This window comes from Macaca nemestrina, chromosome 7 (assembly GCF_043159975.1).
Source record: "Macaca nemestrina isolate mMacNem1 chromosome 7, mMacNem.hap1, whole genome shotgun sequence".
Classification (NCBI taxonomy): domain Eukaryota; kingdom Metazoa; phylum Chordata; class Mammalia; order Primates; family Cercopithecidae; genus Macaca; species Macaca nemestrina.
The window spans coordinates 107,767,885-107,795,839 of NC_092131.1; the positions used below are offsets into that span (position 1 = coordinate 107,767,885).

Consider the following 27,955-nt stretch of genomic DNA (forward strand, 5'->3'; position numbering starts at 1 on the left):
GATTGAGGTGACTGACAAAAGAAGGAACATAAAAGAGTGATTGACACCTGAGAATCCTTTGACTTGGGTTGTTCCTAGCCATCCTTTCCGATCTCCCTTCCTAACTTAAGTAGGTTAAGGATTAAGGTTTCTTCCACTCTTCTTCTTGATTCATGTTCACTGGTAAATAACACCACTTTAGACTCTTTCAAAGTGCTATAATATTGATTTATTTGATCCTCTCAAAAGAAGCGTACAGACAACCATTTTAGAATGACTGTAAAGGGTCTTAATTTTAAGGTTCAAAGGGCACACAACTCAGCTGTTCTGCAGTTGAACACAGAGGAACTTCAGTCTGTTTGATGATGGGGCTGTGGAGAGAGCAGGACACACATCTTCATGAAGTTTCAGTCCTGACCAGTTCTCATAAAACCTCATTTCTTACCTCTCTTTAGGACCATTCTGAGAGAATACATGTAGAGGTCTTCAAATCAGGAAGATCATCACCACTATCTTTCTCGCCATTATCATATCAATCTTCCCCAATAGTAACACAGGACTTCTCTTACAGCATCCAGGCAAAACTGTGGTTTTTCACTTACTGATGCTTCCTAGAACCTAGAAAAAGCATAGAGGACCTACCTGTTTATCCCTCTGCTCTTTTTTTTTTTTTTTTTTGGAAATGGAGTCTTGCTCAGTCGCCCAGGCGGGAGTGCAGTGGTGCTACCTCGGCTCACTGCAAGCTCCACCTCAGGGGTTCACGCCATTCTCCTGCCTCGGCTTCCAGAGTAGCTGGGACTACAGGTGCCCACCACTATGCCCGGCTAATTTTTTTGTATTTTCAGTACAGACAGGGTTTCACCGTGTTAGCCAGGATGGTCTCGATCTCCTGACCTCGTGATTCGCCCGTCTCAGCCTCCCAAAGTGCTGGGATTACAGGCGTGAGCCACCGTGCCTGGCCTCTCTGCTCTTGACTGTTGATTCCATAGTTGATTCCTGCCTCCAGGGGAATGCTACAGATGCCTCTCTTCCCAACCAAGCAATGGGGACTAAACAAGAACACATTTTCCTTTAAAGTTGTGTCGTATCACAGATTATTACCATCATCTGGCCTCTTCAAAAGAGAATGCATTTTCCTCTGTATGTAACCATGAATGTATATATGTCCAAATGGATTGGTTCATCTGTGTTGAACTTGGGAAAAACTTTAGTGATCTTCTGTGGAATTCCCACATGTGCTTTTATTTGTGGGTTTGAGGTCCCAACAGGAAAAACAGAGAACTGATTACTATCCTGGATCTTCTCACACAAGCATGGGAGCATCTGAACACTCACATTTAGAATGTTTGGGGATTTGATTGGAAAAGATATTGTTTTTTGTTTTTTGGTTTTTTTTTTGAGACGGAGTCTCGCTCTGTCGCCCAGCCCAGGCTGGAGTGCAGTGGCGCGATCTCGGCTCACTGCAAGCTCCGCCTCCCGGGTTCACGCCATTCTCCTGCCTCAGCCTCCCGAGTAGCTGGGACTACAGGCGCCCACCACCGCGCCCGGCTAATTTTTTGTATTTTTAGTAGAGACGGGGTTTCACCGTGGTCTCGATCTCCTGACCTTGTGATTCGCCCGCCTCGGCCTCCCAAAGTGCTGGGATTACAGGCGTGAGCCACCGCGCCCGGCCTGGAAAAGATATTGTTACTGGATAGAGTTGTTGAGGTTCTTGGTATGTTGAACAAAGAATTGAACAAGGCCGGGCACAGTGGCTCACACCTATAATCCCAACACTTTGGGAGGCCGAGGCAGGTGGATCATCCAAGGTCAGGAGTTTGAGACCAGCCTGGCCAACATGGCAAAACCCCATCTCTACTGAAAATACAAAAATTAGCTAGGCATGGTGGCGTGCGCCTGTAATCCCAGCTACCCAGGAGGTTGAGGCAGGAGAATCACTGGAACCTGGGGGGCAGAGGCTGCAGGGAGCCAACATCATGCCACTGCACTCCAACATGGGTAATGGAGCAAGACTCCATCTCAAAAAAAAAGAATTGAACAAAGTAACAAAAGAACGGAGCAAGGAAAGAGTGAAAGCACAGGTTTATTAAAGACAAGTAGCAGAGTGGGAGTGGGCTCCAGCAAGCGTCTCAAGAGCCTCCTCAATTAGGGTTTTTATTAAGCTAAAGGAACCTAGCAACACCCCTTGGTGCCCTGTAGAGGCCTCCAATTGGCTATACCGTGAAGGATTGGCTGAAATGGAGACCCGACCAGCAGTCAATCAGGGGATGAAGTGGCTTGTTATCATGGGAGCGAGGATGTGGCCTATATGCTGCACCTACTGCTCTCCTGCCAAATAATAAAAACCCTATGTTTAAAAACAGCTGGCCAGATGTGGTGGCTCACACCTGCAATCCCAACACTTTGGGAGGCCAAGGCAGGTAGATCACGAGGTCAGGGGTTTGAGACCAGCCTGGCCAACATAGTGAAACCCTGTCTCTACTAAAAATACAAAAAATTAGCCAGGTGTGGTGGTGGGCACCTGTAAAGCTACTAGTGAGGCTGAGGCAGGAGAACTGCTTGAACCCAGGAGGTGTCAGCCACCGTGCCCGGTCAGGAACTTGATAGACTCTAACATGCAAATAAAAGAGCAAAGGGCCAAGAGTGGCCAAGACACTCTTGAAGAGTAAGGTGGGAGGATTTATTCTATCAACTATCCAGTCTTACTGAAACAACCTCGTTGTCTGGAGTAACACCCAAGGTTCGTTGTCCCACAGCCATGGAGAACAAGCACAAGGACACACAAAGAGGGAGGTTAAGAATGGAAGTTTAATAGGTGAAAGAAAGAGAAGAGCTCTCTGCTTCAGAGATGGGTCCTGGAAAAATAGGTTCCAGATCTGCAGTGAAATGCAGGGAGTTTTATAGATGAGCTGGTGAATAGGCAGTGTCTGATTTAAGTAGGGTGCAAAAAACTGCTTACACCAGGTGTGCCATTTGCATAGGGCATGAATTTCTCGTAGCTCCCACCCTAATCTTCTATTATGCTGGTGGGTTCTCTGCCTGAGCTGTGCCATGTTGCCCATTTATCTATTACTGTACACATGGTAACAAAAAAAAGGGAAAACGGAACCTCCATGGTGGACATGCCTGGCCCCCAGGTAGCCCTTTTCTATTGGCACAGCTGCCGGCATTCCCCCATGCAACCTTCTAGCTTCCTTACTTATGTTTGCAGCTTGATTTGTCAGGCTGATCTTTGTTAGGAAAAAAATGATTCTTGGCCAGGCGTGGTGGCTCGTGCCTGTAATACCAGCACTTTGGGAGGCTGAGGCGGGCGGATCATGAGGTCAGGAGATCGAGACCAGCCTGGCTAACAAGGTGAAACCCTGTCTCTACTAAAAATACAAAAATTAGCCAGGCGTGGTGGCAGGCGCCTGTAGTCCCAGCTACTCGGGAGGCTGAGGTAAGAGAATGACGTGAACCCGGGAGGCAGAGCTTGCAGTGAGCCGATTGCACCACTGCACTCCAGCCTGGGCAACAGAGCGAGACTCCGTCTAAAAAAAAAAAAAAAAAGATTCTCGGGCTACTTTTTGGTAGACAGGAAGCTCTGCTGAAGACTCTGCTGACCTCACTATCTGCCTAAATAACTTCTTTCTACCTCCTGTATCATTATGACAAAGCTATAGTAATTACAATACTCTGGTATTGGTTCAAAATAAAACAAAATGATTGATAGAACAAATTAGAGGTCCTAGAAACAGACCCATACATATGGATGCTTGATATGATAGAGGGGGCATTGGAGATCGGGGGGAAAGGAATAGTCATTTAATGACTATATCTGGGACTACTGATTATCAAATCAAAGTGAAAAATAAAACAGGGTCCCTATCTCACACCACATAAAGGTCTCTATCTCACATCACATAAAATTCTATAGATAATTAAAGCTAAATTAAAACTTTCAGAAAAAAATAAGAAAATATCACCTAGAGAAGATACATATATATATATTTGTGTTTTTTTTTTGTATTAGAGGTACTTGCCACCATGCCCGGCTAATTTTTGTATTTTTAGTAGAGACGGGGTTTCACCATCTTGGTCAGGCTGATCTCGAACTCCTGTCCTTAAGTAATCCACCTACCTTGGCCTCCCAAAGTGCTGGGATTACAGGTTTGAGCCACTGTGCCTGGCCTAATTTTTGTATGTGGACTATCATGTTCTTATAAAACTGCTTTCCTTGGTGTTTTCATTAACCTCTTTATTTGAGAAAATGAAACATATACTGTTACCTTTTTTGGTGATGATCATCTATAGCTTTTTAATCTTAACTATTTGTTAACTGGAATCTACTTTTTGCTTCAATACATTTTGCTGACCCTCTGGAATCCTGTTCAAATGAGGATCCATTATTTTTTAGGCTTTCTGCAAAGATAACATCCTGGAATTTCCTTTCATTGCTTTCCTAGGTTGGGTCCTTTTTACTAGCTCACAAGTTTCAATCTCTCCAGTGTATATCCTTAAATTTTTTTTTCAGAAAAATGTAGAAGTGAAATAAATGTGAGTTCTTGCCTCTCTGAAATATCTCTTTTACTCTTTCATGTATTTGTCTGGTATAGAATTATAGATTCAACAACTTTCTGTTTCGACTTTGAAGGTACTGCTTCAATACCTTCTTGTATACCTCTTTGCTGATGACAAAACAGACGCCAATCCAATTCTCATTCTTGTTTGGGTAACCTCTGTTTTCCTTCTCTGGAAACTTTTAGGCTCTTCCTATAATTTTTATTATTCCAAAATCTTGAAGGATTTGTCATAGGCATTTGAACCACAATAACTCCATCTTGAACAGGTGCTGAGACCTACTGGACTGCACTTCCAGGAGGTTAGGCTTTCTAAGTCACAGGATGAGACAGGAGGTCAGCAAAGATACTGGTCATAAAGACCTTGCTGATAAAACAGGTTGCATTAAGGAAGCTGACTGAAACCCACCAAAACCAAGATGGTGACAAGAGTGACCTCTGGTCGTCCTCAAGGTTCATTATACACTCATTATAATATATTAGCCTGCTCGGAGACACTCCCACCAGCACCATGACAGTTTACAAATACCATGCCAATGTCAGGGTGTTACCCTATATGGTCCAAAAGGGGGAAGAAAGCTTAGTTCCGGGAAACTAACTTTCTAAAGTTAGTTTTAGTAACTTCTAACGTACTAAACTCCTTTCCTGGAAAACTTGTGAATAATCGACCCCTTGTTTAGCATATAAAGAAGAAGTAACTATAAGTATCCTTAGTGGGGCAGCCCAAGCTGCTGCTCTGCCTCTGGAGTAGCCAACTATTATTCCTTTGTTTCTTAATAAACTCGCTTTCACTTTACTCTATGGACTGATCCCAGATTCTTTCTTGTACAAGATCCAAGAACCCACTCTTGGGGTCTGGACTGGGACTCCTTTCCGGTAACAGGTTTCTGTGTGCGTATGTGTGTGTGTGTTTAAATTTGCTGTGTGTACAGATATGTGTGTGTATGTACATATACATATATACACACATATAGACGTGTTTAAAAGTTCCTATGCTTGGTACATTTTCAGTACAAAGACATGCATCTCTAAGTTACCTGAACTATTTGTTCTCCTAGTATTTCTTTTCTTCCATTTTTTTCCTGATTTTTTTTCTTAATTTCTATTAGGTAGTTAGTAGATATCCTAGACTAACATATTTTTTTCCAATTATCTTTTGGGGAAGGATGTTTTTGTTTGTTATCCCAACACTATTAAATTTTTATTTTGACAATCATTTTGAATTTCTAGGAGTTCTCTTATTTGCATTGTTCCTTTTCCATAGCAGCCTATTTTTGACTTACAATGCAATATCCTCAAATCTCTTCATAGATACTAATTTTTTTAGTATACATAGACACATACATTTTTTTCCAATGTTTTCTCTGTTTCTTGTATAAGTTGTACTCCCTGGGAATAGCTTTGTTTTTTCAATAAGGCCCTTTTCTTACTTGCTGTTAGTTTTCTTCAAATGTCTAGTAAATGCGGGTTGAACATTTAAGAAGATTTGCATAAAAACAAAGGACGAGGGCCAGGCGCAATGGCTCATGCCTGTAATCTTAACACTTCGAGAGGCCCAGTCAGGAGGATTGCTTGAGGCCAGGAGTTTGAGACCAGCCTGGCCAACATAGTGAGACCTTGTCTCAACAAAAAAATTAGCTGGGGCCAGGCACAGTGGCTCACGCCTGTAATCCTAACACTTTGGGAGGCTGAGGTGGGTAGATGACCTGAGGTCAGGAGTTTGAGACCAGCCTGGCCAACATGGTGAAACCCTGTCTCTACTAAAAATACAAAATTTAGCTGGGTGTGATGGCACGTGCCTACAATCCCAGCTACTCAGGAGGCTGAGACAGGAGAATGGCTTGAACCCGGGAGGCAGAAGTTGCAGTGAGCCGAGACTGTGCCACTGCACTCCAGCCTGGGCGACATGGGGAGTCTCTAAAAAAAAAAAAAGAAAAAAAAAGAAATTAGTTGGGCATGGTGGTACGCACCTGTAATCCTAGTTACTCAACAGGCTGAGGCAGGAGGATTGCTCGAGCCCAGAAGTTTGAGGCTGCAGTGAGCTATGATCATGCCACTGCGTTTTAGCCTGGGTGACAGAATGAAACCCTGTCTCTAAAAATAAATAAACAAATGACTAGGTAGCTGCTGGAGTTTCATCTGCTGCTGTAGGTTTAATTTTCATAGCTGACTTCTCTCTGTAATAGGAGGGATAATGTCAACTTTGTATGGTGGATGTGTCAACTGGGAGGCTTCTTTTTAGGGTACACAGGCAGAAGGAGGGCCCTTCTAACTGCCAAACTGAGAAGAGCTTACCTACCTGGATTGTTCCCAAGGCAGATAATTTTCTTTGGGGAAGAATGACTCCTTCAATTTTGGTTTTTAGTTTAGTTTTCCTTTAGTGACTGCTGCAGCTAGCCACTTTATATATAAGATTGGAGTAGGGAGAGTCACAGCATCAACTGGCACAAAGTGGTTTGATAGACTGTCTTTCAATTACCCCTTTGATATCAGTCCTATTTCCACTCTGCTTCTGCTCTTAGTCTAGAGCCTCTTAGACGCATTCTTGGGAAAGAAGATTTCACGTTTGCTAAATTCTCATTTGCACACGTTCCAGGTGATGGTTTTCTTTAGTCTATCTGCTAATGAGTTCCCACCCCATTGCTACTGTGGGAAAAACAATCAGCCCAGGATCCAGTTAAGAATCCCAGCGCAGGCCGGATGCAGTGACTTATGCCTGTAATCCCAGCACTTTGGGAGGCCAAGGCGGGCAGATTACCTGAGGCCAGGAGTTCAAGACCAGGCTGGCCAACATGGCGAAACCCCATCTCTACTAAAAATACAAAAAATTAGCCAGGGATGGTGGTGCACACCTGTAGTTCTAGATACTCAGGAGGTTGAGGCAGGAGAATCACTTGAACCCACGAGGCAGAGGTTGCAGTGAGGTGAGATCACACCACTGCACTCCAGCCTAGGTGAGAAAGCAAGACTCCTATCTCAAAAACAAACAACAACAACAAAACAACAACAACAACAAAAACAATGTAGGCCAGGTGTGGTGGCTCATGCCTGTAATCCCAGTACTCTGGGAGGCTGAGGTAGGAGGATTGCTTGAGCCCAGGAGTTTGAGACCAGCCTCGACAAAATAGTGAGACTCACCCCCCCATCTCCACAAAAAACATAAAAAATGAAATTAGCCTAGTGTGGTGGTGCACATCTGTGGTCCTAGCTGCTCAGGAGGCTTAGGTGGGAGGGTCACTTGAACCAGAAAGGTTGAGGCTGCAGTGTACTATGGTCATGCCACTGCACTCCAGCCTGGGTGACAGAGACCCTGTCTCAATACAAAAGAATCCCAGGGCACATCTTAGACAGCAGAGGGACAGGGTACCTCCAGAAATAACTGATCAATAGTCTTTATAACAGGTTAATTTGTATGTTAAAGTTACTGATGGTCTGTGTTAAAAATGATTTAACTCCTTCCCTATGTTATAAGTGAATGGTCATCTAGTTACCCAAAGTTCCAAGTAGATTTTCCTTCCAGAGGAGGCGGAGCTTGCAGTGAGCTGAGATCGTGCTACTGCACTGCAGCCTGGGTGAAAGAGCGAGACCCTGTCTCAAAAAAAAAAAAAAAAAAGATGTTCAAATACTAATATTTGTCAATTGAAAATTAAATTTAAAAAAGATGTTCGTATATTCCAAATCTCCTCTCCCTTCTAGTTATATTTATTGATAACTTATTTCATTTATATTCTAGAAGTTTCATGCCTTTCTTGTCAAACTGGTTAATTCAAATCAATGTATCAAAGTAAAATCTCTAATACTACAAATCTTGAGCTTCCTAACCTAAAAATGCTGAAGGCTGGACCTCATCTTTTGATAGATAAACTACCTGCTCTGTTAGGCACTGGTTTGAGAGGTCTGCCTGGCATTCACTGGCCACATGTTATGTCAGATATATGACATGTGTGCTTATTATGTGCCTGTCAGAGATAGTAGGGTTCTATGGAATATTATATGAATATTACAAGTGAATAGCAATATTAAACTAAGTTTTAAAAATAATGTTGAATGAATAAACAAGTGAATAAAATTGTTCACATATAAAATGAACAGATAAACCTTAAAGTAGTTGGCATTAACTTAATGGTGTTATGGGTAGAAAATTTTATAATACTTTAATTCTGATTTAGTAACAAAGGAGTATTTTTACACAAAAGGAAAACTCTACAAACCAGCAAGTCTTCTTGGAAAGATAAGAAAAATTTATGCAGGGTATGGTGGCTCATGCCTGTAATCCCAACACTTTGGGAGGCCAAGGCAGGCAGATCACTTGACATCGGGAGTTTAAGACTAGCCTGACCAACATGGAGAAACCCCATCTCTACTAAAAAAACAAAATTAGCCAGGTGTAGTGGGGCACGCCTGTAATCCCAGGACTCGGGGAGGCGGAAGCAGGAGAATCGCTTGAACTTGGGAGGCCGAGGTTGTGGTGAGCCGAGATCGTGTCATGCACTCCAGCCTGGGCAACAAGAGCGAAACTCTGTCTCAAAAAAAAGAGAAGAAAAGAAAAGAAAACTTATAGTGATTATAATGAAGACAAAAAATTTCCTCAGAATTCCAATAGAAAAAATGAGTCATGGCCGGGCGCGGTGGCTCAAGCCTGTAATCCCAGCACTTTGGGAGGCCGAGGCGGGCGGATCACGAGGTCAGGAAATCGAGACCATCCTGGCTAACACGGTGAAACCCCGTCTCTACTAAAAATACAAAAAACTAGCCGGGTGCAGTGGCGGGCGCCTGTAGTCCCAGCTACTCGGGAGGCTGAGGCAGGAGAATGGCCTAAACCCGGGAGGCGGAGCTTGCAGTGAGCTGAGATCCGGCCACTGCACTCCAGCCTGGGTGACAGAGCAAGACTCCGTCTCAAAAAAAAAAAAAAAAAAAGAAAAAATGAGTCATTTAGAATTCGACTTTTTACTAAATACATACAGATTCTAGCTTTCTCATCCATTAAGTGAATCCCTACAGTAAATACCATCTAGAAGGAAAGCCGTAGAATACATAGTTCAGGACTAGCCAGGTGCGGTGGCTCATGCCTGTAATCCCAGTACTTTGGGAGGTTGGGATTCCCAACCACCAAAGGCAGGTGACTCACAAGGTCAGGAGATCGAGACCATCCTGGCTAACACGGTGAAACCCCATATCTACTAAAACTACAAAAACAAAATTAGCTGGGTGTAGTGGCGGGCGCCTGTAGTACCACTTACTCAGGAGTTTGGAGCCTTTTCTTTATATAAAATTAGGAGCAAATCAACGTGTTTCAGCAACTTAGTTGTGCTTTGAAGATTAATTTACCAGTTTGGGCCAAGCCTGCTTTGCATTTCTTACTCCAGTTTAAGAAGTCTTACATCCTATTATCTGAGCATAACTTACTGTTTTCATTGTAGTGTCTCTGCCCATCCTGTCTCCTCTGCCTGGAATGCTGCCATGGGGCTACATAATATTCACTTGTCCTTTTTTTTTTTTTTTTTTTTCTTGTCCTGGAAATTGTATTATAGCATGGCGAGGAGTTGAGTGGGGAGAGAAAGTTCTTCAACCCATTTTATGGCATTAGTATCCCCGTAATACCAAGACTGATAAAAAGCACGAGAAGAGAAAACTACATGCCAAACTCAACGTAGATACAAAGCTCTAAAATAAAGTTCTATCGGGAACAAGAAAAGGTGTATCTCAGAAATGATTTAACATTAGGAAACCTGTTACTATAAATCATTGTATTAATAGTTCAGAGGTTTAGGCCGGGCGCGGTGGCTCATGCCTGTAATCCCAGCACTTTGGGAGGCCGAGACGGGCGGATCACGAGGTCAGGAGATCCAGACCATCCAGGCCAACACGGTGAAACCCCGTCTCTACTAAAAAATACAGAAAACTAGCCGGGCGCGGTGGCGGGCGCCTGTAGTCCCAACTACTCGGGAGGCTGAGGCAGGAGAATGGCGTGAACCCGGGAGGCGGAGCTTGCAGTGAGCTGAGATCTGGCCACTGCACTCCAGCCTGGGCGACAGAGCGAGACTCCGTCTCAAAAAAAAAAAAAAAAAAAAAATTCAGAGGTTTAAAGCCACATGATTATCTCAATAACATTATTTTTTGAAAAATTCAATAGCTACTTTGACTTAAGAGAAAAATCTTTAAGCAAATGGGGAATGAATAGCAACTTGATAAAGGACACTTATCAGAAATCTATGGTAACCATCATACTAAATAATACAACAGAAGCATTCCCATTACTGTTAGGGAAAATGAGAATACTCACTTTTACTGCTAATGTTCAACATGGTGCTGGATTTTCTAGCCAATACGGTAAAACAAGCAAAAGGCAAAAACATTAGGAAAGGAAGAAATGAAAATAGTATTTTCAGAAAATGTAATTTTCTTTCTAGAAAATAGAATGTAAGGACAACCTACTAGATGGTGCAGCAAGGTGGCTAAATAGATTAAAGTCATAACTTACATTTTTTGTATATAGCAGTAATAAAATAGAAAAAAGGGAACCCACCCAAAGGGGCCAAATGAAGTACCTATGAGTACACTGAACAAAAGATGTATGAGACTTATGGGAAAATATGAAATATCATTGAAAAATATTAAAGACTTAAGTAAATGGATATTTCATGTTCCAGGATGGGAAATTTTAGTATTCTAAAGATATTAGTCTATTGCAAATTAATAAAAATTTGATGTAGTGCCTACAAAATATTAATATTATACTAATAGGATCTTTCCAAAAAACTCTATTTGGTCAAAGTGTATTATTATTTTGACACACTACTAGGTTTCATTATCTATTTAGAATGTTTATTTAGAATGAGTGATATTGGTATGTAGGAGGTTTTTGTACTATATTAATCAGCTATTGAGACTTAAAGTTATACTAGATTTCTTAAATTTATTTTTATTTCGTATTTGCCTATGGTCTGAAATAATTTAAGTAACTTTAGAATGATCTGCTCTTTGAAGGATGCAGAACTCGGTTATGAAATTATTACATAGTATTATATGGTGTGTTTTAAACAATGTAGTCTACTCTTTATGATAATTGGACTATTCAACTTTTCTACTTTATGTGGGCTCAATTACGATTATTTATATTGTGTTTTAAAGTCATTAATCACAAGTGGGTTTTGGATTTTGTGAAATACTTTTTCTGCATCTACAGTTATGATTATGGGATTTAGCTTGTTGATGGGTTACCTTTTTTTTTTTTTTTTTTTTGAGACGGAGTCTGGCTCTGTCTCCCAGGCTGGAGTGCAGTGGCCGGATCTCAGCTCACTGCAAGCCCCGCCTCCCGGGTTTAGGCCATTCTCCTGCCTCAGCCTCCCGAGTAGCTGGGACTACAGGCGCCCGCCACCTCGCCCAGCTAGTTTTTTGTATTTTTTAGTAGAGATGGGGTTTCACCGTGTTAGCCAGGATGGTCTGGATCTCCTGACCTCGTGATCCGCCCGTCTCGGCCTCCCAAAGTGCTGGGATTACAGGCTTGAGCCACCGCGCCCGGCCGTGATGGGTTACCTTAATTGATTTTTGAATGTTGAACTAGCCTTCAACATTCAAACTTGGTGATTGATATAGTTTGGCTCTGTGTCGTCACCCAAATCTCTTCTTGAATTGTACTCCCATAATTTCCACGCGTTGTGGGAGGGACCCGGTGGGAGATAATTTGAATCATGGTGGTTCCCCCATACTGTTCTCGTGGTAGTGAATAACTCTCATGAGATCTGATGGCTTTATCAGGGGTTTCTGCTTTTGCATCTTCCTCAGTTTCTCTTGCCGCTGCCATGTAAGCAGTGCCTTTTTTGCCTCCCGCCATGATTCTGAGGCCTCCCCAGCCATATGGAACTGTAAGTCCAATTAAACCTCTTTTCCTTCCCAGTCTTGGATATGTCTTTATCAGCAGTGTGAAAACAGACTAATATAGTAAAAGTGTATGATTCTTTTTCTTCATTGTTGGACTAAATTTGCTAATGTTTTATTGAAGATTTCGCATCTATGTTTATGAGAGATATTGGTCTGTCATTTTCTTTTCTTTGTCTGGTTTTGGTATGAGGGTGATGTTGTCCACATAGAATTAGTTAGGAAAGCCAGGCACGGTGGGTCACGCCTGGAATCCCAGCAGTTTTGGAGGCTGAGGCGGGTGGATCACTTGAAGTCAGGAGTTTGAGACCAGCCTGACTGACATGGTGAAACCCCATCTCTACTAAAAATACAAAAATATTAGCTGGGCGTGGTGGTGCATGCCTGTAATCCCAGCTACTTGGGAGGCTGAGGCAGGAGAATTGCTTGATCCCAGGAGATGGAGGTTGCAGTGAGCTGAGATGGTGCCATTGCACTCCAACCTGGGTGACAAGAGCGAACATCCATCTCAAAAATAAAAAATATAAATAAAAAATAAATTAAAAAGCCGGGCGCAGTGGCTCACGCCTGTAATCCCAACACTTTGGGAGGCCGAGGCAGGCGGATCACAAGGTCAGGAGATCGAGACCATCCTGGCTAACATGGTAAAACCCCATTTCTATGAAAAATACAAAAACAATTAGCCGGGCGTGGTGGTGGACGCCTGTAGTCCCAGCTACTCAGGACGCTGAGGCGGGAGAATGGCGTGAACCTGGGAGGCGGAGCTTGCACTGAGCAGAGATCAGGCCACTGCACTCCAGCTTGGGTGACAAGGCGAGACTCCGTCTCAAAAAAAAAAAGTTAGGAAAGATTCTCTCTACTTCTATCTTTCGAAAGAGAGTGTAGATAATTTGCATAATTTCTTCCTTAAATGTTTCATGGAATTCATCAGTTAGACCATCTGGATCTAGTACTTTCTGTTTCAGAAAGTTACCAATTATTGATTCCATTTTAAAAATAGGTATAGGCCTATTCAGATTGTTTCTTCTTGTGTAAGTTTTGCCAGATTGTGTCTTTAAAAAATTGGTCCATTTCATTTAGGTTATCAAATTTATGAGCGTAGAGTTTTTTTTCTTGTTTTTGTTTTTGGACAGAGTTTTTATCACCCTTTTAATCTTCATGGGATCTGTAGTGATGTTCCCCTCTTTCATTTTTAATATTAGTAATTTATGCCTTCTCAATTTTTTTTGTAGTTAGATTACTAGAAGTGTTTTGCTTTTATTGCTCTTTTTCAAGAACAAGCTTTTTGGTTTCAATGATTTTTCTCTATTTTCTGTTTTAAATTTCATTGATTTCTGCTCTAATTTTTATTATTTGTTTTCTTCTACTTACTTTGTATTTAATTAACTCTTCTTTTTCCGTTTTCCTAAAGTGGAAGCTAAAATTGATTTTAGATCTTTCATTTTTTCTAATATATGCATTCAATGGTGTTAATTTCCCTCTAATCACTGTTTTAACTGCTTCCCACAAATTTTGATTGTATTTTCACTTTCATTTAATTCAAAGTATTTCAAAATTTCTCTTGAAATTTCTTCTTTGGCTCATATGTAAATTAGAAGTATATTTAATCTCCAAATATTTTGGGATTTCTAAGTTATTTTTCTATTATTGATTTCTAGTTAAATTCCATTGTTGTCTGAGAGCAGACATTGTATAATTTCTTTTTTTTTCTTTTTTTTTTTTTTTTTGAGATGGAGTCTTGCTGTGTGGCCCAGGCTGGAGTGCAGTGGCGCCATCTCGGCTCACTGCAAGCTCCGCCTCCCGGGTTCACGCTATTCTCCCGCCTCAGCCTCCGAGTAGCTGGGACTACAGGCGCCCGCCACCACGCCCGGCTAGTTTTTTATATTTTTAGTAGAGACGGGGTTTCACCATGTTAGCCAGGATGGTCTCGATCTCCTGACCTTGTGATCCACCCGCCTCGGCCTCCCAAAGTGCTGGGATTACAGGCTTGAGCCACCGCGCCCGGCCGACATTGTATAATTTCTATTCTCCTAAGTGGGTTAAAGTGTATTTTATGGTCCAAAATGTAGTCTCTCCTGGTGAATGTTCCCTATGAGCTTAAGAAAAATGTGTATTTTGCTGTTGTTAAATGAAGCTGTCTACAGATGTCAATATTATTCAGTTGATTGATGGTGTTGTTGAGTTCAACTGTGTCTTTACTGATTTTCTTCGTGCTGGATCTGTCTATTTCTGATAGCGATATGTTGAAATCTCCAACTATGACAATGGAGTCACCTGTTTTTCTTTGTAGTTCTATCGGTTTTTACCTCGCATATTTTCATATTGTGTTGCTAGGCACACACACTTTAAGGATTGTTACGTCTTTTTGGAGAAATAGCTTCTTAATCATTACATAAAGTTTCTCTTTATCCCTGATAAATTTTCATTTTATTTTATTTTATTTTTGATACACAGTCTTGCTCTGTCTCCCAGGCTGGAGTGCAGTGGCCCAATCTTGGCTCACTGCCATCTCCACCTCCCATGTTCAAGCGATTCTCCTGCCTCAGCCTCCCAAGTAGTTGGGACTACAGGCACACATCATGATGCCCGGCTAGTTTTTGTATGTTTAGTGGAGACAGGGTTTCATCATGTTGGCCAGGCTGGTCTCAAACTCCTGAGCTCGGATGATCCACCTGCCTTGGCCTCCCAAAGTACTGGGATTATGAGCGTGAACCACCATGCCTGGCCCCTTTTGTGGCTTTAATTGAGCCTTGTATGTAATTCCATTTTTATTCATTTGTTACCATATCACTTATACTTTTTTTTTCTTTTTAAAGATGTCACCCTAGAGTTTGCAATGTACATTTACAGCTAATCCAAGCCCAATTTCAAATAACACTATACCATTTCTTGAACAGTGTTCCTTATAATAATTAAATAATCCTAATTCTTCCTTCCCATCTTTGTATCATTGCGGTCATTTGTATCACTTACAATATGTAAGCATACATAACCATACACGTATAAGCACACATAAGCAAATATATTTGTTAATATTAGTTTGCACAAACTATTATCTGTTAGATCAATTAAAAATAAGAAAAAGTTTCTATTTTACTTTCACTTACTACTTCTTTGGTGCTTTTTATGTGGATCCGAGATTCTGACCTGTGTTATTTTCCTTCTGTCTAAATAATTCTTTTCTTTTCTTTTCTTTTCTTTTCTTTTTTTTTGAGAGGGAGTCTCTCTCTGTCACCCAGGCTGGAGTGCAGTGGTACGGTGCGATTTCGGCTTACTGGAACCTCTGTCTCCCAGGTTCAAGCAATTCTCCTGCCTCAGCCTCCCGAGTACCTGGGATTACAGGCATGTGCCACCACACCTGGCTAATTTTTTTGTATTTTTAGTAGAGACGGGGTTTCACCATGTTGGCCAGGCCGGTCTTGAATTCTTGACCTATGGTAATGTGCCCCAGTTGGCCTCTCAAAATGTTGGGATTACAGGCGTGAGCCACCACATCCGACTTCTAAAGAATTCTTTTAACATTTTTTGGGATTCTACTGGCAACAAATTCCCTCAATATTTGTTTTTCTGAGAAAATCTATATTTCTCCTTGACTTTTAAAGGATAGTTTCAGAGCCTACAGAATTCTACATTGATGGAGTTTTTTTCTCTAAATACTTTAAATATTTCACTCTACTTTCTTCTTGCTTACATGGTTTCTGAGAAGTCAGTTGTAATTCTTAACTTTGCTCCTCCTCTGTAGTTAAGGTGTTTCTCTGGTTTCTTTTTTTTTTTTTTTTTGAGATGGAATCTCACTCTGTTGCCCAGGCTAGAGGGCAGTGGTGCGGTCTTGGCTCACTGCAACCTCCACCTCCCAGGTTCAAGCGATTCTCCTACTTCAGCCTCCCAAGTAGTTTGGATTGGAGGCACATGTCACCATGCCTGGCTAATTTTTTGCATTTTAGTAGAGACGGGGTTTTACCATGTTGGCCAGGCTAGTCTCGAGCTCCTGACCTCAGATGATCCACCCGCCTCGGCCTCCCAAAGTGCTGGGATTACAGACATGAGCCACTGTGCCCAGCCCCCTCTAGTTTCTTTCAGGATTTTTTCTTTATCTTTGATTTTCAGTAGTTTGAAAATTATAGGCCTGGTTGCAGTTTTCTGTTTTTGTTTTTTATATTTATCTGCTTAGTGTTCTTTGAGCTTCCTGGATCTGTAGTTTGGTGTCTGACATTAATTTGAGGAAACTCTCAAGTCGTTATTCTTTCAAACAATATGAATAATTTCTTCTATTCCTTTCTTTTTTCTCCTTCTGGTATTCATAATATGCAGATGTTATATCTTCTGTAGTTGTTCCATAAGTTTGGGATAGTCTCTTAGGTTTGTTTTTTTGTTTTGTTTTGTTTTGTTTTTGTCTTTGTTCTCTTTTATTGCCAGTTTGAAAGGTTCCTATTGGCTGGACGTGGTGGCTTATGCCTGTAATCTCAGCACTTTGAGAGGCCAAGGCAGGTGGATTGCCTGAGCTCAGGCGTTCAAGACCAGTCTGGGCAACATGGTGAAATCCCGTCTGTACTAAAATACAAAAAATTAACCTGGCGTGGTGGTGTATGCCTGTAGTCCCAGCCTGGGCAACATGGTGAAACCCCATCTCTACTAAAAATACAAAAAATTAGCCGGGCATGGCGTCATGCGCCTGTAGTCCCAGCTACTCAGGAAGCTGAGGCAGGAGAATTGCTTGAACCTAGGAGGTAGAGGTTGCAGTGAGCTGAGATCACGCCCCACTGCGCTCCAGCCTGGGTGATGAAGTGAGACTCCATCTCAAAAAAAAGGCTTCTATTGATGTATTATAGAATCAGAGATTCTTTCCTCAGTCATGTCCAGTCTAGTAGCCCATCAAAGACATTCTACATTTTCTATTCACAGTGCTTTTTATCTCTTGCCCTTTTTTTTTGGTTCTTTTTTGTTTTTATTTAATTTAATTTTTTTTTTCTTTTGGAGATAGAGCCTTGCTCTGTTACCCAGGCTGGAATGCAGTGGCATGATCTCGAATCACTGCAACCTCTGTTTCCCGGGTCTGGGTTCAAGAGATTCTCGTGCCTCAGCCTCACAAGAAGCTGGGACTACAGGCACGCGCCACTACCCCCAGCTAATTTTTTTTGTATTTTTAGTAGAGACAGGGTTTCGCCATGTTGCCCAGGCTGGTCTCAAACTCCTGAGCTCAGGCAATCTGCCCCACTTAGGCCTCCCAAAGTGTTAGGATTATAGGCATAAGCCACTGCTCCCAGCATCTTTTTGGTTCTTTCTTAGGATTTCCATCTCTTTGTTTACACTGACCATCTGTTCTTGCATGCTGTCTACTTTACCCATTAAAGCTGTTAGTATATTAATCAAAGTTGTTTAAAATTTCTTGTCTAATAATTCCAACATTCCTGCTATGTCTGGTTCTGATGCTTGCTCTGTCTCTTCAAAATGTGTGTTTTGGCTTTTAGTTTGCCTTGTAAGTTTTTTTTCATACTGGACAGGATGTACTGGGTAAAAGGAACTGCTGCAAATAGGCCTTTAGTAATGTGGGAGTAAGGTGTGGGGAGAAAGAAAGTATTCCTCTATGAATCCTATGATTAGGTCTCAGTCTTTTAGTGAGCATATGCTTCTGGAATGTGAACTTTACAAGTGCTTCTCAGTTTTTGCTTCCCCCTTAGGTGGGACAAAATGGCCAGAGTGGGTTGGAGTTGGGCATTTTTCCCTTCTCCCAGGCCAGTTAGCCCTGATAAAACTCCAGCAATTTAGGCTCTGATTAAATAATTCTCCCGAGGGCAGACTTTGTTAAGAATAGCATGCTCTGGCATGTTTCAAAATGGTTCTTTTTCTTCTTCTCCTGCTAGAAGCCTGACAAGATTTTTCTCTGGTATTTATTGTGAGAACCTGGTCAAACTCTTGGAGGTAAAACTCACAGAAGCTTGGGTTCCCCCTCCCCTATTTCTGGTTTCTTCTGAAATTTTTGACTCTCAGACTTGTCTACACGTAGCCTCTAGCAATGCAATTACAGTTCATATTTTTCTGCCCTGGCATTGGTTCCTTTGGAGATTTCTGGTCTGGGTAGCTTGTGACTTTTCTACATACCTGTCTGCCTCTCCAGTTTTGGGGATAGTGGTTTGCCCTGTGACCTCACTTTTCTTCTGGATTTAAGAAAAATTATTTCAGTTTGTTAAGCTTTTCTTTTCTTTTTTATTTATTTATTTTTTTTTTTGAGACAAAGTCTTGCTCTGTCACCCAGGGTGGAGTGCAGTGATCTCACCCATCTTTATTTCACATTGGAAGTATTCCTCAAATGTTTGGAGTCAGGGGGTCTTGACTGTTTATATTTTTTAATGAAGTAAGTGGATTATGAGCTCTCTTGTGTGGAACTTGTCTGCTGGCCAAGATGATGGGACAGGAATGCTGACATTTTACTTTAATGGGCAGAATGCAGGGGATTTTCCATGGAGCCCTTAGATTTATTTACAGAATAACATTTTAGTGTGATGTGTGAATGTATGGGAAGTTCTGGATGGTCTCTGTTCCTCCTATCATACCCTCACCCTGGGGGTAGATTCTTGGCTGTAAGGCATTCTGCATGCAGAGGTGGAAGGGAAGGAAAACTGTTTCATATATGGAATCTTGGCCTTATATCTCATTCCTGTACTCAGTTGTCTCTGATAGTTCCTGGTTCTGGAAACTTCTAGCACTCCATAGTGTGAATTGTTTTTTCCTGGGCTATATCTCTCACCCTCCACAGTTTCTTCTGCTTCCCCCACCATCAGTTATAATTTCTTCATCAGCTATCTTCCAAAATTTCTTTGAAATCTCCGATCTACTAAGGATCTTTTCCCCATTCTCCTGTTTAGATCCTTATGTTTCTTTTCCCATTCTCTTATTTATATCTTTATGTCTCTTTTTATTTCTTAAGTATGATTTTAATGAAATCTTAGGAGGGTGAGATGATAAACCAAGTTTTCAATTCTAACAAGGCAAAAACAAGCTCATCAAGAGTTCACTAGTTGGGCACTATGGCTCATGCCTGTAATCTCAGCACTTTGGGAGGCCAAGGTAGGGCAGATTGCCTGAGCTCAGGAGTTCGAGACCAGCCTGGCCAACATGGTGAAACCCCGTCTCTACTAAGAATACAAAAATTAGCCAGGCATGGTGGCTCACGCCTATAATCCCAGCACTTTGGGAGGCCGAGGTAGGGCAGATTGCCTGAGCTCAGGAGTTCAAGACCAGCCTGGCCAAGATGGTGAAACCCTGTCTCTACTAAAAATACAAAAATTAGCCAGGTGTGGTGTTGGGCGCCTGTAATCCCAGCTACTCGGGAGGCTGAGGCAGGGAGAATGCTTGAACCCAGGAAATGGAGGTTTCAGTGAGCTGAGATCGCGCCATTGCACTCCAGCCTGGGTGTCAGAGTGAGACTGTCTCCAACAAAACAAAACAAAACAGAACAAAAAACAAGGCCGGGCGCGGTGGCTCAAGCCTGTAATCCCAGCACTTTGGGAGGCCGAGACGGGTGGATCACGAGGTCAGGAGATCGAGACCATCCTGGCTGACACGGTGAAACCCCGTCTCTACTAAAAAATACAAAAAAACTAGCCGGGTGAGGTGGCGGGTGCCTGTAGTCCCAGCTACTCGGGAGGCTGAGGCAGGAGAATGGCGTGAACCCGGGAGGCGGAGCTTGCAGTGAGCCAAGATCACGCCACTGCACTCTAGCCTGGGCGGCAGAGCGAGACTCTGTCTCAAAACAAAAAACAAAACAAAACAAAAAACAAAACAAAACAAAAAAACAAAAGCACTCCAGCCTGGATGTCAGAGCAAGACTGTCTCAAAAAAAAAAAAAAAAAAAAAAAAAAACAAAAAACAAAACAACAACAACAAAAAAACTCACTGATTAAATTATGGTCTATTCACACAGTCGAATACTAGGCATTCATTTAAAATGATGCAAGCAGGCTGGGCACGGTGGCTCACGCTTGTAATCCCAGCACTTTGGGAGGCCAAGGCAGGTGGATCACCAGAGGTCGGGAGTTCAAGACCAGCCTGACCAACATGGAGAAATACCATCCCTACTAAAAATACAAAATTAGCTGGACGTGGTGGCACATGCCCGTAATCCCAGCTATCGGGAGGCTGAGGCAGGAGAATCACTTGAACCCGGGAGGTAGAGGTTGCAGTAAACCGAGATTGTGCCATTGCACTCCAGCCTGGGCAACACAAGTGAAACTCTGTCTCAAAAAAATAAATAAATAAAATGATGTGAGCAGCTGGGCATGGTGGCTCACACCTGTAATCCTAGCACTTTGGGAGGTCAAGGCAGGTGGATTGTCTGAGCTCAGGAGTTCGAGACCAGCCTGGGGAACATGGTGAAACCCCATCTCTACTAAAAATACAAAAAATTAGCTGGGCTTGGTGGTATGCGCCTGTAATCCTAGCTACTCGGAAGCCTGAGACAGGAGACTCGCTTGAACCCGGGAGGCAGAGGTTGCAGTGAGCCGAGATCACACTATTGCACTCCAGCCTGGGTGGCAGAGCAAGACTCCATCTCAAAAAAAAAAAAAAAGGCAGGGGGGCCAGGCGGGGTGGCTCACAGCTGTAATCCCAGCACTTTGGGAGGCCGAGGTGGGCGGATCACTTGAGGTCGGGAGTTCGAAACCAGCCTGGCCAACATGTAGAAACCTCATCCCTACTAAAAATACAAAAAATTAGCCAGGCATTGTGCGTGCGCTGGTAATCCCAGCTACTTGGGAGGCTGAGGCAGGAAAATTGCTTGAACCCAGGAGGTGGAGGTTGCAGTGAGCTGAGATCGCGCCATTGCACTCCAGCCTGGGCAACAAGAGCGAAACTCCATCACACACACACAAAAGATGCGAGCATGTATTTGTATTTTGAGCATGAATAACTAGGTAAGAGAAGTGTATTTTTAAAAGCAATGAGTTATGAAAATACAAATTTGACATACATACATGACTAAGGGGTAGGGGTGTCCAGTTGTAACAATGGCAAGTTCTAAGAGATAAAATTCCAAGTTCTTTGTTTTTATTTCTATGGACATCTCTGTATCTTCTTGACTTTCTTGTAAGTAGCATGTTTTTAATAGTCAGAATATATATAAATTTATTTTTGAAGTAATATAATGACTAGCCTTGTACATAACATTTTGCATACATCTTGACTTCCTTAGAATTAGTACCCAGGTTTAACCTATTTAGTCAAAAGAATAATTTTTTTGAAGTTTTACATACATATTTTCAAATTTCCTCTTCAGAAGAAGTGCAAATACATATTCACTAGCAGTGTTAAACAATGCCACTTCCCTAGGCCCTCACTGGAAATTTTTTTTTTTTTGAGACGGAGTCTTGCTCTGTTGCCCAGACTGGAGTACAGTGGCGCGATGTCGGCTCACTGCAAGCTCCGCCTCCTGGGTTTACGCCATTCTCCTGCCTCAGCCTCCTGAGTAGCTGGGACTACAGGTGCCTGCCACCACGCCTGGCTATTTTTAGTAGAGATGGGGTTTCACCATGTTAACCAGGATGCTCTCGATCTCCTGACCTCATGATCCACCCACCTCGGCCTCCCAAAGTACTGGGATTACAAGCATGAGCCACTCTGCCTGGCCAGGAACTTTTTAAATCCTTAGCCAGTTTGATCAGTTAACACTTGTGGTTGCGTCTGACAAGGCATGTCTCATGTGATCAGCATTCAAGAAATTACTCCTTTCAAACTGGCTGTCCATATTCTCCAAAGTTTTGTTTTTAGTTCTTTCTATTGTAAACATTTATTGTCTGTCTGGTTTATTTTCTCATAAGCAGTTATCAAAAGAATCAGTTTAATTAATATTTGAAGTACTTCTATTCCCAGTCCATAAAAGTGTGATAACTCCTGAACTCAGTTAATCAGGTTTCAAAATGATTTTTCCTCTGTTGAGGCAATATAGGGAGGGAATTAGGATTTGGGGATTTACACTCAGACTGCCTGGGCTCAAATCCTAGCTCTGTGACAACTTACTGATTATAACCTTAGTGTAGTTAATGAACTAGACCCAGTTCCCTCAGCTATATAATGAGGACTAAGTCAACATCTGCATATAAAAACATGACACAGTGCTGGAACATAACTCTCAAAGGGATACTGCTGAATAGGTACAATGCTATGCAATGAATTGTGACCCCTCAAATCCATATGTCGATGCCCTAACCCCCAATATGATGGTATATGAAGATGGAACCTTTGAGAGGTCATTATGTTTAGATGAGATCATAAAGGTGGGGTCTCATAATAGTTTTAGTGCCCTTAAGAGACACCAGAGAACTTGCTTCTCTCTCTCCCTGCCATGCAAGCACACAGCAAGCAGCAGGCCATCAGCAAACCGGGAAGAGGATCCTCACCAGGAACCACATCTGCCAGCACCTTGATCTTGAACTTCTCAGCCTCCAGAACTGTGAGAAATAAATGTCTGTCATTTAAGACACCCAGTACATGGTACTTTGTTATAGTAGTGTAAGCTAACTAAGATGTACAATTTTGTTATTAGCATTCTTCATGGGGCCTGAGAGTCTTATGAGAAATTAAAAGGGGGTAATAATAATAGACCATGAGAGAGGGGTTAGAAATGCAGGTAAAAGTAATAAATACAGAGTGACTGATGTTGATGCTTTTTATATATCTATCGGTGTTTACCCTCTAGCGTATTTATCTGGCAATTATTCTCCCTACCAACAAAAACCTGGCTGCCTGAATTTGGTGCTAATTTTGCAGAAGATTATGGAGTGAGGTGTCTATATATGAGGCTGAGTCATCCTGACTATAAAATGGAGGTCCTGGAGAACGAGTATTTTATTTTATTTTATTTTATCTTATTTTATTTTATTTTAATTTTATTTTTTGAGATGGAGTCTTGCTCTGTAGCCCAGGCTGGAGTGCAGTGGCGTGATCTCAGATCACTGCAAACTCCGCCTCCCGGGTTCACGCCATTCTCCCGCCTCAGCCTCCTGAGTAGCTGGGACTACAGGAGTCCACCACCACGCCCGGCTAATTGTTTTTATATTTTTCATAGAAATGGGGTTTCACCATGTTAGCCAGGATGGGCTCGATCTCCTGACCTTGTGATCCGCCTGCCTCGGCCTCCCAAAGTGCTGGGATTACAGGCGTGAGCCACTGCGCCCGGCTTTTTTATTTATTTTTTATTTATATTTTTTATTTTTGAGATGGATGTTTGCTCTTGTCACCCAGGTTGGAGTGCAATGGCGCCATCTCAGCTCACTGCAACCTCCATCTCCTGGGATCAAGCAATTCTCCTGCCTCAGCCTCCCAAGTAGCTGGGATTACAGGCATGCACCACCACGCCCAGCTAATATTTTTGTATTTTTAGTAGAGATGGGGTTTCACCATGTCAGTCAGGCTGGTCTCAAACTCCTGACTTCAAGTGATCCACCCGCCTCAGCCTCCAAAACTGCTGGGATTCCAGGCGTGACCCACCGTGCCTGGCTTTCCTAATTAATTCTATGTGGACAACATCACCCTCATACCAAAACCAGACAAAGAAAAGAAAATGACAGACCAATATCTCTCATAAACATAGATGCGAAATCTTCAATAAAACATTAGCAAATTTAGTCCAACAATGAAGAAAAAGAATCATACACTTTTACTATATTAGTCTGTTTTCACACTGCTGATAAAGACATATCCGAGACTGGGAAGGAAAAGAGGTTTAATTGGACTTACAGTTCCATATGGCTGGGGAGGCCTCAGAATCATGGCGGGAGGCAAAAGGCACTGCTTACATGGCAGCGGCAAGAGAAACTGAGGAAGATGCAAAAGCAGAAACTCCTGATAAAGCCATCAGATCTCATGAGAGTTATTCACTACCACGAGAACAGTATGGGGGAACCACCATGATTCAAATTATCTCCCACCGGGTCCCTCCCACAACACGTGGAAATTATGGGAGTACAATTCAAGAAGAGATTTCGGTGACGACACAGAGCCAAACTATATCAATCACCAAGTTTGAATGTTGAAGGCTAGTTCAACATTCAAAAATCAATTAAGGTAACCCATCACGGCCGGGCGCGGTGGCTCAAGCCTGTAATCCCAGCACTTTGGGAGGCCGAGATGGGCGGATCACGAGGTCAGGAGATCCAGACCATCCTGGCTAACACGGTGAAACCCCATCTCTACTAAAAAATACAAAAAACTAGCTGGGCGAGGTGGCGGGCGCCTGTAGTCCCAGCTACTCGGGAGGCTGAGGCAGGAGAATGGCCTAAACCCGGGAGGCGGGGCTTGCAGTGAGCTGAGATCCGGCCACTGCACTCCAGCCTGGGAGACAGAGCCAGACTCCGTCTCAAAAAAAAAAAAAAAAAAAAAGGTAACCCATCAACAAGCTAAATCCCATAATCATAACTGTAGATGCAGAAAAAGTATTTCGCAAAATCCAAAACCCACTTGTGATTAATGACTTTAAAACACAATATAAATAATCGTAATTGAGCCCACATAAAGTAGAAAAGTTGAATAGTCCAATTATCATAAAGAGTAGACTACATTGTTTAAAACACACCATATAATACTATGTAATAATTTCATAACCGAGTTCTGCATCCTTCAAAGAGCAGATCATTCTAAAGTTACTTAAATTATTTCAGACCATAGGCAAATACGAAATAAAAATAAATTTAAGAAATCTAGTATAACTTTAAGTCTCAATAGCTGATTAATATAGTACAAAAACCTCCTACATACCAATATCACTCATTCTAAATAAACATTCTAAATAGATAATGAAACCTAGTAGTGTGTCAAAATAATAATACACTTTGACCAAATAGAGTTTTTTGGAAAGATCCTATTAGTATAATATTAATATTTTGTAGGCACTACATCAAATTTTTATTAATTTGCAATAGACTAATATCTTTAGAATACTAAAATTTCCCATCCTGGAACATGAAATATCCATTTACTTAAGTCTTTAATATTTTTCAATGATATTTCATATTTTCCCATAAGTCTCATACATCTTTTGTTCAGTGTACTCATAGGTACTTCATTTGGCCCCTTTGGGTGGGTTCCCTTTTTTCTATTTTATTACTGCTATATACAAAAAATGTAAGTTATGACTTTATTTAGCCACCTTGCTGCACCATCTAGTAGGTTGTCCTTACATTCTATTTTCTAGAAAGAAAATTACATTTTCTGAAAATACTATTTTCATTTCTTCCTTTCCTAATGTTTTTGCCTTTTGCTTGTTTTACTGTATTGGCTAGAAAATCCAGCACCATGTTGAACATTAGCAGTAAAAGTGAGTATTCTCATTTTCCCTAACAGTAATGGGAATGCTTCTGTTGTATTATGTAGTATGATGGTTACCATAGATTTCTGATAAGTGTCCTTTATCAAGTTGCTATTCATTCCCCATTTGCTTAAAGATTTTTCTCTTAAGTCAAAGTAGCTATTGAATTTTTCAAAAAATAATGTTATTGAGATAATCATGTGGCTTTAAACCTCTGAACTATTAATACAATGATTTATAGTAACAGGTTTCCTAATGTTAAATCATTTCTGAGATACACCTTTTCTTGTTCCCGATAGAACTTTATTTTAGAGCTTTGTATCTACCTTGAGTTTGGCATGTAGTTTTCTCTTCTCGTGCTTTTTATCAGTCTTGGTATTACGGGGATACTAATGCCATAAAATGGGTTGAAGAACTTTCTCTCCCCACTCAACTCCTCGCCATGCTATAATACAATTTCCAGGACAAGAAAAAAAAAAAAAAAAGGACAAGTGAATATTATGTAGCCCCATGGCAGCATTCCAGGCAGAGGAGACAGGATGGGCAGAGACACTACAATGAAAACAGTACGTTATGCTCAGATAATAGGATGTAAGACTTCTTAAACTGGAGTAAGAAATGCAAAGCAGGCTTGGCCCAAACTGGTAAATTAATCTTCAAAGCACAACTAAGTTGCTGAAACACGTTGATTTGCTCCTAATTTTATATAAAGAAAAGGCTCCAAACTCTTCAGCATGCAATGAAGGTCTTTCCCGCTTTAACCTAATTTATTTTACAGTTCAACCCGTGCTTCCTTGTCTGTAATGTTTCTTTTGCCCAGAATGTTGTCTCTGACAGTCTATGATGGCACAGTCAAATCTTACCCACCATGTTTTATTTATTTATTTATTTATTTATTTATTTAGAGACGAAGTCTCGCTCTGTTGTTCAGGCTGGAGTGCAATGGCGTGATCTCGGCTCACTGCAACCTCCCAGGTTCAACGATTCTCCTGCCTCAGCCTCCCAAGTAGCTGGGACTACAGGCACCTGTTGCCATGCCCGGCTAATTTTTGTATTTTCAGTAGAGGCGGGGTCTCGCCATGTTGGCCAGGCTGGTCTCAAACTCCTGACCTCAACTGATCCGCCCACCTCGGCTTCCCAAAGTGCTGGGACTACAGGCGTGAGCCACCACGCCCGGCCCCTACCCATCTTTCAAAGGGATATCCCGAATGTCTATCAATACTCAGATAAAACTGAACTAAGTTTGAATCCACTTGTACTACATTTGTTTGTCAACTCTTCGTTTGTTTACTTCTTAAGAACTTGAATAGCTATACTGGGTTGGTTAGTGTCGCCCCCAAAATTCATGTCCTTCCTGGAACCTCGAAATGTGATCTTATTTGGAAAGGGTGTCATTGCAGATGTGATAAGTCATGATCAGGTCATACTGGAGTAAGGTGAGCCTTTTACCTAATATGACTGGTTTCCTTATAAAAGACACAGAGACTCACAGGGAGTATACCATTTGATAAAAGAGGAAGAGAATGGATTAATGCAGCTACAAGCCGAAAAATACCAATGATTGCTGGCTCCCACCAGAAGCTAGGAATAGGCAGGAAGGATTCTATCCAGAGCCTCAGAAGAAGCAAGGCCCCACTGACATCTTGATTTCTGACTTCCAGACTCCAGAAAACGAGAAAACATATCTGTTGTTTTAAGCTATCCAGTGTGTGGTACTTTGTTATGGCGGCTTCAGAAAACTAATATAACGGCAATTTCATCTTCCTAGCTCCAAGAGTACCATGTGGATATTAGAGTACAGGATTATGTAGGCTGTCAAATTCCTTCCAAAGAATGGCTGGGCTTCCAGCAGTGGCCAAGAATCGCCAGATGCTTATGAGCGCCTGCTGCGAGATGCTTGTACAGTGAATGCTCAATAAAGTGGTGGCCATTATAACCGCAAGCAATGATGCTACATAAATAGTAAGAAACCAAATACAAGGGGCAGCGGGAGCAAAGAGAGAAAAAAGGGCCGCTGAGGAAGGAAGCCTCAATTCCCCGGAGGACATCCGCGGGCAGAGGAGATGTGAATCTGCAAGCCGTTCTCCTAGACCCAGCTGAGCGACTCCCGGCGCTCTCTCCACTCCCTACCGCCCTCGGACCCAGCAACAACCTGATGCCGCGCAAGCCTTCCCCCAGTCCAAAGCGACTCTCTTCTTGATAACGTCAACCAGCCGAGCGATCGATTCTGAGCCTGCGCGAA

The 27,955-nt window shown here is 42.0% G+C and overlaps 1 long non-coding RNA gene across 1 annotated transcript; it reads right to left on the reverse strand.

Moving 5' to 3' along the window:
* Positions 1–274: 274 nt before the first annotated feature.
* Positions 275–27,945, reverse strand: LOC139364061 (uncharacterized). Its single transcript, XR_011625280.1, has 3 exons — positions 27,866–27,945; positions 8,030–8,126; positions 275–597 (listed from the first exon to the last, which is right to left on the reverse strand). It is a non-coding gene; the product is annotated as an uncharacterized lncRNA (long non-coding RNA).
* Between the last annotated feature and the right edge of the window lie 10 nt (positions 27,946–27,955).